Source organism: Triticum aestivum, chromosome 7B, assembly GCF_018294505.1.
Source record: "Triticum aestivum cultivar Chinese Spring chromosome 7B, IWGSC CS RefSeq v2.1, whole genome shotgun sequence".
In the NCBI taxonomy this organism is placed as follows: Eukaryota; Viridiplantae; Streptophyta; class Magnoliopsida; order Poales; family Poaceae; genus Triticum; species Triticum aestivum.
In genome coordinates, this window is record NC_057813.1 from 93,877,293 (window position 1) to 93,888,785 (window position 11,493).

The window sequence follows — 11,493 nt, forward strand, 5'->3', positions numbered from 1 at the left end:
CTGAGAAGCCGCGACGATCAGAGGTCGGGCAGACATTGCAAAGCATGATGTCCGACAAGACCAAACGCTCGAAGGATGGGAAGACATGGCAGAATGCACCGTCTGTCTAGACCGCAACATTCAAAGATTGAACTCACATCCCAAAATCTACCCTCCAGCCAAGTGGGCGGGACGATAAGAGGTAGTGGCATGACCTGGCAACGCATTAGGAGAATAGAAGCAAAAGGAAGCCCAAAGTTTGAATTGCATTTGTATCAATGACTATCTAAAGGTTGTGTTTTACTTATAAACTTATCGATGATCCGTTGTGCCCACCGAGCAAAAGTCTACCCCGGCAAACAAGGCAAGTAAGTTATACGAAGAACCATCTAAGGAATGCATTTAGACACAATCCATTTACACACGAATGGTGTCTCAACCGATTGCATAAGCGTCATACACATGCATAATCAGACCATTAAGCATATAACTACAACATTAGCACGTGTTACCTAAAAACCATCGGTTTTTCTTGCATGACACCAAGACAACATCACATGGCTAATCTGCTTTACTTAATCTCCTCATACTTGTAGTATTGTCACCTTAGATGGACGATCTATCCCTCATCATAGTTTTTGATGATGATAAATCCATCACTAACAACAGTTCCACCATGTTTGACTAGTCAATATTTCTGACATACGGGTTGTGACAACCCAAGACTGAGACCCCCATTAGTTTGTGTTATCTTCATGCTTGCATGCTATATAATGTGTGTTTCATTTTGTTTTTTGCATCATGCATCATAATCATCATTGCTTTGTTGTGGCATATTTGATTTTGTTCTGATCTTGTGTGATACTCCTTCTCACCTTCATCTTGCCTCTTGCCTCTTGCTCTTGCCACCAAACCAACTCAACCATCATCTAGTCCAAAACCCCATCCTAGTTTTTTTCTTTCATTTTATCTATTTATCTCAAGTGACATTTTTCCTGATTCCAATAAATGTTCACTATATTCCTAAAACCCCTATGACTGACTCCACCAATTTTTTGCTCGTTTGCAAATGTTATGGGCAGATTCAAAATTCATTCTCGAGTTTGAATTAAATTCAAACTTGGTTTAATTTGTAGTTTTTGAAATTATCATGGCATTTTTTAAAATTGGGCATAAATCCAGGACTCTAGAAATATCTCCATCTCTGCCAAATTCCATCTCCACCCTTGCCTTTCTTTTCTCACAAGCTTTCTGTTTGAAGAAAAGAGAAAAATGAAAGAATTAGAGGAGAGAGAAGCCTAGGCCGTAGCCCAACTTACCTCCTGGCCATGCAACCCACTTACCTCTGAGCCAAAGCCAGCCCACCAGCGCTGATCCCCCTCTATTTCATCGTCTTCTCCCTGTACGGTAGAGCATCTAGAGGAGCCACGTCGACAACAGCGTTGATTTAACGACCGGAGCTCCTCCCTAGAGCCTATAAACATGCCATACTTGTCTCCCTAATCCTAGCCTCTCCATTCCCTTAATCGTCCCATCGCCGCCTGCACAGGTAAGGACACCCACGCGCTTGCTGACACCTTGGTCGTGTCGAGCTCGAGCTAGGGTTTGCCTTTTCAAAAAACTCTAAATGACTACATTATGTAACAGTGGGAGTATACAATTTTGTGGTTTAGTAAAATGAGAGCAAGTACTAGAAAATTTCAATGGATTTCAATATGAGCATCTCAACTCATAACCCCTACAAATTTGATTCTAATGTTCAAAATCTCCTCTGGCAGAAAAACTCAAAACTATGTTTGAACCCCACCGCGCCATTTTTTTAATCTCTATCCGCTGAACATTTTCTGTGACGCTAAAAATCATCGTAGAATATGCACATACCTAGTGACGGTCAAATGCGTTGGCTAAAATCAGGCAAGAATTTCACCGTAGTTTCCCAGGGCACTACTCTGGGAGGAAATGAGTTGGCAACCAAAAACCGTCATGGGGAATGATCTTAGGTGACCTTTTTTTGCCTGTCACTAGGATTTTTGTCACAAAACAGCACACATTTTGTAGTGCTTGCCTCCGACCTAGTTCCCTGCATGGAAGACACGCTGCCTGAGCCTTCTGATGATGTCTAAACACCATCTACAATGGGATTCTGTGAGCCAATGGCATTTGCTCCATGTCTCCGTTTAGGAGGTTGCTTCATCCCTGCCTTATCACCACCATTCACCTCATCACAATCTAGGAGGTGCACTGTATACTTTAAACAACCTCTCGGCATCATTGTCTTCATTTTATCCCACCACGTGGGCATAGTCTCTGCCATTTTCTAGTGTGCCTTTCTTCATGCCTATTGGGTCCAGCAAACACGCGTTATCATATGCCATGTTGCCCTCTTAAAGCGGTGGAATACAAACAAATACCTTGAATCTCTGCAAGAGGAAAAACAATTGGATTCTTTTCAATAGGTAAGAGAAAGGCAAAGGAAAAAAAAGAGAATACACATTTGGATACTAACTCTCACTAGTAGAATGCCCGTGCGTTGCTACGGGCTTTTGAAATATTTTTATGGTGTTATATAAAAATAATGCATGTTAAATTTCACATGTAGAGAAAAAAGCACAGCCATGATTTGATAATAATTGAAGTCCACTTCACATGTAATATAAATTGATAAAAAGGGCACTTTGACGACGTATACATACACAAATTAAGATCTACTTGACGCGTTTAATCAATTCTCACACAATATTGGAAATGTTATTTGCTTCATTTGCATGATATTTGAGCAAGTATATTAAAAACTTCATAATCAAGCAATATATGAATACTTCACATTGAAGGTCTTACAGTGTGTAACGAAGAATACTCACCATGCAAACCGGACGAACCAGTCTTTTACCGTTCCATCACAGGATAAAATAAAAAACAAAATGACCAGACACATCCTTGCAATTTCCTAAAATAATATTAGCTTGAATACAAAAATGAATGCTTGTGTTTTGAATATTATATAATGAAATATACAAATTTACCATCCATGCTCGATCGAAATAACCATTGTAATTTATAGATATATTGGAATTTCAGCCGGGTTACTTTATTTCGAGTGCGCTGGCGGTGGTTGGGGTTCTGGTAAGGCCAAAACCAGTGCCTTGGTGGGTCGTGGGGATGTTGGACTGTATGATGACGTCCTTGATGGTGGGAGGCATGGCGTGTGTGGGCAAAGCGTGTGTCTTGGGTGCGGGTAAGCAACCATGGCTACGCGGGTGGCAGGAGGTTGACAGAGCTTGGATGCGACGGTGGCGTGTGAGCGCTGGCGTATTCCACTTGCCCAGTTCCGTTACGGGCCTACGGTGGTGACGACACTCGACGTCGTACCCCTTCGTGAAGGCCCCGTTGTGGCGTTCTCACTCCTGTCGTTTTGCTCCGGGTGAAAACCTAATCTTCTGGATCAGGCGGTGGCGACTTCAATGGTCATACCCTCCTAGGAGGCATCATTCTGGCTTCATTGTGGATTTTCACGATGGAGGTCTCCGTTTACGCCAAGCGATGTCCATAGTTTGCTTGGTGTGGATGGGGTGGTGTGTTGGTGCCCGACAACTTTGTATCTTGCCTTGGGTTTGTGTTGTGTGCGGTAGTCTTGTGTGTTTTGTATCGGTTCTTTGATGTACTCAGTGTTGCTTTATATATAAAGCGGGGAAAACTCTTTTCATCAACTTCAGCTCAAAAATTTCAGTTCACATGCTATGCGCCTCCAGCAAAAAAAATGATAAGGAAATTTTACAGCCATAGGACAAAAAAATAAGGAAAAAAAATCTAAAGCAACAACAACGCTCTCACACCTCCCTGGCCGCTCACTCTTTCCCCTTCGTCTCGCCGCGGCAGGCCGATAACGACGGGCAAGGGCGGTGGCTTTCTTTCCAGCAAGAGGCAGCGCCTCCGGCTCCCGCTGGCCCTACATTGTTGTACCACTCCTTCATCCCGCCCCCAGCCGCGCTGGTGGCGCACATGTCTGATTCTGGTCGTGGCCACGCCCGGCGACTCGCACGCACCTTGCAGCGCGTGGTGGGCTCCGTCCCATGCGCTCAGGGATCCAGCTCGGTGTCCTGGATACCTTCCCCACGCCGTGCACACCTGGATGCACGTAGCTAGATAAGGAGGGGATCCTGTGGTGCACCCCAACGCCGACGGCTTCTCTTCGCCACCGAGCTCCTCAACCCACAGGCCACCTTCCACTGGTCAGCTGCTCCCTCCCTTCTATGACCTGAAACTTTCCTATATTGCAGTCAATATCTATACAATATGGCCAATCTCTTTATCTCAAGGCAAACTGCAGTCCAAGTCACTTGAATGCAATTTTCAGTCAAGTGTTCATTAGTAATTCTCCCTTTTTATTGCTATGTGATATCGGATGCCTCGTGCTTTTACCATATTAAAAGAATGAATGCCTTGGAAAAGAAATGTAGTACTTTAGTAATTTTGTTCTTCTCTAGCGAGTAGGAGTCCCGGCATCTTCCTCCTGCATTTGTTGAAACACTTCCATTGAATAGGCTAAATTAATTCTACCTGTTAGTGTCATGCATTGTGAGGAACCTCCAACAATAGCTAGGCTTCATCAGAATCCTTCCCTGAAGGGGTAGCAAGGACGATCCTTCGTTTTGGGGTTACATGAACTTGTCAAGTGATGCTGGTTCTCCTCTAGTGGGATTGCTAGATTGTGGCAGAAATGAGATTTTTCTCAAATGAGAATAAGCTAGCTTTTCTAGGTCCCCTCGTGGTTCCTCTCGAATCTGCATCTTCAGGAACATAAGAAAATTGGAAGACACTTCCAACTTACTTGAAATAAGCCAAAGAAAGAAGCTGCAAAAAATATGGAAGTCAAGTACAAGGGACATTTTCTGATGTGTAAAATCTAGAAAATATATGTGCAGTGCTGAACCGTAGGAACTGATGGTAGCTAACTTCTGAAGCTTTCATCAGGTCTTTTGAGAGATTTCATGGGTGGATCTGGTAAGTCTTTTCAAACCGCCAACATTTTCTTTCACCTATTTCCTTTCTGTAATTGTCCTAATGGGGTGAGGAGAGGAAGCGAACCAACCTGGGAGGCAAAAAAACGAACGAGCTAACTAATAAACTATAGTTATGGCTAATTAATTAGTACTCCATATATCTAATAAAATAGTTGCAAATTAACAGATGGAATAAAATAGTGGCAAAACTATGTGAACTATTTTCCTGCTTGGTATCCAAACAAAGCACTTTGATTTCACAAGTGTATTAGCCTATCATTCAGTTAGGACTTTTGCGATACAATAACTTGCTCATCATTTTATTATTGTTCGATAGATTATTTTCAGTTCAATAGCTATCATACTCAAATTCCATATTCCATGAAAAACCATTAAGTTTGAATAAACACGATGTCTAATTGACATTAATTCTATTAGTATGAAAAAACACAAGTAAATGGGAGTAAACTCTTAAATACGATTTCAGATTTTAGCATACCATGTAATGTAAAATACACCTATTTATATGTGCTACTATATAAAGGGAATAATGACAATTGAGATGGTCAAGTTAGTCATTAGAACAAAATAAAGGAAGAACAAAGTAGGTGTATTACATGCAGAGGTTGGGCAGATACTGAAATATGACTTTTTCACCGGTTCAACGGTTCCATCTAGGAGATACTGAAATATGACTTTTTCACCGGTTCAACAGTTCCATCTAGGTACCACAATAGACTGCATCATACCTTTCACCCCCTTATCTCCTGTATTTATTGAAAATCAAAGCACTATGTCAATTCGCTACTGATGCCAAATGGGCATTCCATGATATCCAATTTGTAGAACACTTACAAGGTATAACTCATATCACTACCCAGGATAAATCATTCGACCTCCTTTTCATCCCCATTGATGATCCCTGATGTAAGATACTGGAAAATCTAATTTATAATCCCGAATGCATATATGGAGCACCACACAAGAACTTGCTATTACCAAATATATCACTTCCAAAGAAATGAAAACAAATAATACACAACTATGAGCTCAATAAAAACAAGACCAAGAATACGCAAGAGATTTTCACACTGCAAATACAAATGTCATTGCACACTGCTTCTTCCTGTGCTTCAGCCTAACAAAATGCATGAGTCATGCCCATGTTTCAACAAATAAATAAGAAATTTCTGCTACTGAATTCATTATTTCAGTAAGTACAAAACAACTAAAGAGAAAACTAAAATGCATCTCAAAAAATTATGAAAAAATACGGAGGATGTGTGATGGAGTGCTTACCCCGACTAATGATGATGTTTCATGGAGCAGGTGTGTTGCGTGGAACATGCCAAACATGAGTGTTTGAATTGTGTACACCTTAATCTTTGTATCTAAGGATGACATGATGAATCATCAGTAAGCTCTTACCAGTCCATAATAAACTTTTGTCTCATAATGTAGTGAGCATTCCTTGTATATGAGCAAACAAATTGTGCATAGAATACCATGCATACAAAATGTGGCGGCACAGTTAAAGTCCTTAATCCTCAATGCCGGTCGAGATACTGCCATTATAGTATATTTCAGTTTCCTCGCCAAAAGAATTTACCACCACAAATCAGTAGTGCTTAACCCAAAAAGAAATTTTCAGTTTTTGCCAGAGATCCAAGTTCACATAACGGTAGGACCGGTGGCCGAATTGTGCTGATAGACGTTGTTGGCAACGTCGTTGATGTCAGAAGCCTGCCGCACCTCTGATTGAATGCCTGACAACACCAGTGAATATCGATTGCCATTGAAGAGACCAGCAATGTTCTATAAACACCCACGCATTAGGAAAAGTTCTTTCATGTGTAAGCAAATTAATAGCTGATTGAAAATTAAAGAGAGGATTAGCTATAAAAATTCAAAAATAGAAATTGCAAACACGTAAGCAATTAAGTACCCTCGCAGATAACATGGCTCAAGGATGATAAGGAAGTAAATATGTACCCTTGTAGCTCTAGCAATTAGGAAATGGCATCTAGGCCGAAAGCTTTCCAAACCTGTAACAATGATGTTACAAGGAGGTAAGGAAGTGGCAATTCTTTTTCATGCTTTGGTAATTATATGCATGCTTCCCTATCAATCATTTTGTTAGGGATTACCAGAAAAACAAATCCTTCTCAAAGAAAGCTCAAGTTGATGCAAACTTCATCAGGAAGCTACAGAAATTAAATCACATCTATAATCATAAGATCAGTCATACATTAGTTGTGCATTTATTTTTATAAGAATAGCTAATCAAACAAACAAAATATATGCAACTTGAATTGAAGTACAAAACATTAGATGTGTGAAAGTATACAATATAGCTTATTTCCACAGAGTACACACTTGAGAAATCAGATATGTACATCATTCCAAGCTTCTCCAAGACGTCATCGGTTTAGCTTATCCACAAGTACACATGGCAGCTTTTATTTATAGGGAAAGTACATGTGCAAAATATCTATAAAAAGCTACAGAGACTTTGGCGTGCAGAAATTTTAGAGGGTGAACTGCAGCAAACTAAAGGGTTTCGCCACTTTTTGTACATATATTCATAGATGGCAATGGCCATGTTGTTCGTCAACTATGCAAAAAGCAAAGTACCCAAATATTGAATTGAATTACCATGATTAGGAGGTGAAAGAACTCAGTCCTATACTATATGGCCTAGCACTACATTAACACCTGAGAATATGGATATCCAGAGTCCATCTTTCCCTACTTGCAGTAAAATAGACAGTATAATCAACTCTATATTGAAGGCGCCGATATGCAGCTTGACGGTTAGAAGACTTTGAAGAAGAATATTCATATAGACATCATCCAGCAGGGTAGGAAATGAAAAGTCTCTAAAAAAGTATAGCAGATGAGAAGTGTAGTGCCCTCTCATTCCTCCCAATGCACATTCATTAGAAGTGAATTAGCAACTTTGCTCTTTGTTATTGTGCTGCCCAATTATAAGATTTCCTAGCAGTAAATTGCAGCAAGCTTCTAGCATATGAGGCAATCAGTTTATTGTCACAAGTTATGGGGCTGTTAGTTCCGAGAAATGCATTGTACCGCCTAATATTTTTTGTGGCATGCTTGACCAATCAGCTTCTAGCGAGATGGCAAAACCATGTGTATATATAGTAAGTGGACCATAAAGTTGCCCAAAAATGCAGATAAGGAGGCTGGTTTTCTAGGAAGAATCAAAGAGATGTATGTAAGAAATGACATGTTGACAGAATATTTGGCCTAAAATAAACCAGAATTCCCAGTTCATAAAACTAAAGGATCATAATTCGTTCAATGAAGTGCCCGACGGATGACAAAAAATGCACAATGTTTAGAAATGTACCGCTAGTTCTGCATCAGTCTTGCTTGAAAACCTGAATTCTGAATAATTTATCTGCAAATAGACCATGTACTAAGAGAGATCAGTGCAACCGACAAAATCAAATCAGAGAAGCAGATGGGTCTGGGTGCATAAGGTTTGTTCAAACGTACTTGGGAAAACTGAAAGAAAACGTTTGTTCAAACGTACTTCAGCTCCTGTCGTCAACCTGTCCACAAAGACTGTAGCAAAGTTCCTCGTGCTAGGACAGATGCAGTACCAACCTCATGTTCTTCTTCTTCTTTAAAGGAAACTATAGGACATATACTCAGATAATTGGAAATTCGCGCAACACAACTATTAGAAAGAAACGAAGATCCACCTTCAAAAGAAGCAAACACAACTACTGGAATTCGTGCTAATTTTTTTTGCTGTTGTACGAACAATTGAATTGAATAACCAACGAACATATATGCTCAAATAAAAGTCATGGATTCAGAAATTCCTTGCACGTTCATCGGATCAATGTCGCTCCCAACTCGGACTTGGATCCACGTACGTGTACATTCCATCATGACTTGGGAACTTAGGATCAGATCAGATCAGATGATCGAATATGGACGTGGTGACCATGGCCGTAGAGTTCGATAGCGGCGGACCTGGAGCTCCTGATGGCGGTCCATGAGGCACTGGCAGCGTCGGATGTGGCGACCCCGTGTCCAGAGAAGGTGGCCATGGCCGAGGCCTAGGGTCCCCTATTGTCGACCATGGATGCCATGGCGGCCATGGCACACAAGCTGCATGAGTGCAGATTCGATCGGGAGCCCCTTCCTTGACGAGCACGAGCGCGTCGCGGGCGTGGAGCTCTACCGCCTAACCTTGGTAATCTCATAGCGGATCCGGCGATGGGGAGAAGCGTGGGGGTGGTGGAGGTGGTTGAGAGGGAGATAGGGGAAGGCGTGGGGCGACGGCGGCGGAGTGGGAGATGGGGGCGATGGCTTCTCCTCGAGGGGATCGATAGGAGAGGTGCTTGTGCGGGGTGGGGTTTTTTCGCGTGCGTGGGGTGGGGTGTGGGGGACGAAAATAAACTGGGACTATTCAACCAACTCGTCCATTAAAAATAGAGATGATAAAAAAAACCAGAGGTGGGAGGATGACGAAAATAAACCAGCAAAAAAAACGCGCGGACTATTCACCAACTGCTCCATTAAGAGTAGAGATGCCCTCATTTTTGGATGAGTATAAAACAATGCGAGGACCTAATCGAAACTCTAGGACTTCCACTTCACCAGGGAAGGGTTCATTTCTTCCAGTGTCTTCTGATCGTAGTAGGCTTTCACCATCGCAGTCAAATCCTCGTACATCAGACATTCCCTTGTGCGGAGCAGTTGGATCCGCCTACCCATCCAACTAACCAAGATCTGCTTGCCAGCAAGGCTGCTTTTCGCGAGGGCCTCCACTACCCCATCAAGGATTTGTGAATCCTCAGATGCGTTGAGATCCATCAGCTCGCCCCAAGACCTCCACCGCACATGTTGATTACACGAAAATGGTTGCACCCCCATCTTCTCACCGCCAATCAAGGTGTCGGGAAAGTAGAACCAACTTGCTGCCATATCTTGACAGAGCCAGGCGACCACAGATCGAAGTATTTTACATTTCCCCACACTTGTATGGGAGTACAACCACACTCTCATAGATGGTCGTCGTTCTTGGTGCCTTTAAATGGAAGTACTTCCTCACAAGCCAAGATGCAGTGAGTCCCTAATAAACACTCACAAAATGCAATGAAGAAAACAATGAGGATTCCATTAGGGACAAGGTGATGCAGCTAGAGGCCATAGAAGAAGACTAACCCACAAAATAAATCATGGAGGGATAGAGACATCCCTCGCAGCATGAAAGGCAACAACACCACTTGCTCGACATCCTGAGGCACCAACAAGACCTCTATGATTGAGGAACGCCCCTAGTTGTGGCACGCCAAGCAGCCACCGCATGCGATGAAATGTAGCCAAGCATGGCGAGCTTATTTAGTTGCACTTAATCACCAGTGAAGGCAGCCACTTCCCTTGGTGGGGCTGGGTGAGTACGCGGGCTTTCTAGATCCAGCACCCTTGTCGGCTAACCTGTCGGAATCGGTTGTTGCCTTTTGTTTCTTGCCTACACGCGACAACTAAGGTGGCAGGACTCGGCTAGCCTGGAAGTAGATTATGGGCAAAAGGCGGAAGGGGAAGCGCCGAAGAACAAGATGGGGAAAACACAAAAGCAAAAGTATCATGCATCATCGCATATTATAAACCATAAATAACATAGATAGAGGGTTAGCGGCAAGGAGGCGCCGTCCCAAACATAATGATGTCGGGCAAGTGCCCAACCCGTCCGCCATGTGGTCCCATCGCACTTTCTCGGCAGACGGTACGTGCGACCAAAGGGTAGGCCCGCGCACATCATCCCCCGCATGACTATGGCACGCGTACCAAACTTTTCCATCCAAGCTACTCGTACACCCGCCACTCATAGCCTTATGACCATCTACTTGCCCACACCGACTCGTCCGCCACCGCTTACTTTTGTATCTGTCTAAAAAGATTGTTCCACTCTGCTCGTGTTAACTCGATGTTTCACGCGCACATTCGTAGCACATTAAGTCGAGTGCATATGCAATAGGGTATCCGGACAAGACATGCACAACCGACTGTCACACACTGAGGCGGGTGCCTGTCTTGTGCAAGCAAACACGGCCTAGCACGGCACAAACGACATCGATAGGCCGACCAGGCCTCACCCGGATCGAGCGGGACAACGCGTGATAAGATGCATGCGGCTTCCCATGCCATCCCAAGCCAGAGCAAAGACCAAGGAGCATGAAGCACCCTTCTCTCTCGACACATGTACCGACCAACCCAATGTTCCTTTTCTTAACACTCCTAAGCTAGGCCACGAGGAAATCGGAAGAGTGAAGCTGACGTACAACTTAGAACATGTCAATAGAAGGATTCAACATTGGGCTAGCCAAACAAAACACTCTCTAATCAGTTACTCCACCTCTTAGATGGTCAGCAACAACAACTTGACATGCATTGGAAAGCAAGAGCGTGCGGTTGTCGACCCCTATCACTAGTACAGAACCCCCATATTAGTTGCGTGCAACACAGCACACTAGCC

General features: G+C 43.0%; 1 long non-coding RNA gene across 19 annotated transcripts; it reads right to left on the reverse strand.

Moving 5' to 3' along the window:
• Positions 1–3,651: 3,651 nt before the first annotated feature.
• LOC123156095 (uncharacterized) lies at positions 3,652–9,367 on the reverse strand. Of its 19 annotated transcripts, none has more exons than XR_006477848.1 (4): positions 8,499–9,367; positions 8,350–8,400; positions 7,127–7,183; positions 3,652–7,024 (listed from the first exon to the last, which is right to left on the reverse strand). It is a non-coding gene; the product is annotated as an uncharacterized lncRNA (long non-coding RNA). The 19 variants fall into 19 exon arrangements; XR_006477847.1 differs by having other exon boundaries at positions 7,127–7,203; XR_006477843.1 differs by having other exon boundaries at positions 3,652–6,794; positions 6,972–7,024; positions 7,127–8,400.
• Between the last annotated feature and the right edge of the window lie 2,126 nt (positions 9,368–11,493).